General features: G+C 43.5%; 1 pseudogene; it reads left to right on the top strand.

Annotated features, from left to right (window-relative positions):
- Positions 1 to 281: 281 nt before the first annotated feature.
- On the top strand, positions 282 to 485 carry LOC144503229 (U2 spliceosomal RNA; annotated as a pseudogene).
- The last annotated feature ends 311 nt before the right edge of the window (positions 486 to 796 follow it).

Here is a 796-nt window from a genome sequence, read left to right as displayed (position 1 = left end):
AGCAAAGAATAAAACACTCTGCAAAACTGTTAGATTTTGGCTCTGATTTGCATTCTGACCTTGAAGTGTTGAATCAGACCTCCAGCTTCATTAGGATGAAGTCTCAGTTTGTTAAGGTGATGGAGAAAACTCCTGGGAATTATACACAGAGATATTGGACTTTAAAAAGGACCTGAATTTGATATGTTTAAAATGGACCCAGACCCTGAAGGTAGCTGAGAATGTATCGCGAACCACTGACTGGAATGGCTGCAAGGGGGGTTTCTCTAAGGAACAGTGGAATCGCTTCTCGGCCTTTTGGCTAAGATCAAGTGTAGTATGGATTGGATGCTGCACTTGGTTGAGGTCATTGGGTTACATTGAAGCTTCATATGTTTCATATGAAGCAATTTTTAAAAGCTGTATCTCGGCCTTTTGGCTAAGATGCAAATGAGATCAAGTCTTGGAGGAGGAAGTGCTTTCCCTCCTCCAATCAGCTTGGCTCATGTAGATCAGGCCCAAGACAGGGTAAATGGTCGCTTGCCCTGTCTTGCCAGCCTGGATCGGAAATGTCTCAACTTGTTGAGACTCTGAATTGGACTTGATTTGATTGAATTGGAAAAGTATTAAAAAAACAGTGGAAACCCTCCCTGTGGTTCCAGACGGTAACGCTAAAAGAATCCAAAGACTAATTCACATCAGTAAGCAGTCTCACAACACCAGGTTCAAGTCCAGCAGGTTTATTTGGTATCACGAGCTTTCGGAGCGCTGCTCCCTCATCAGGTGAGTGCAGGATTTGGTTCACAAACAGGGCATA

This window comes from Mustelus asterias, chromosome 13 (assembly GCF_964213995.1).
Source record: "Mustelus asterias chromosome 13, sMusAst1.hap1.1, whole genome shotgun sequence".
Lineage (NCBI taxonomy): Eukaryota > Metazoa > Chordata > Chondrichthyes > Carcharhiniformes > Triakidae > Mustelus > Mustelus asterias.
Note: the sequence above shows the minus strand (reverse complement) of the source record. Positions and strands in the feature narration are given on the sequence as shown.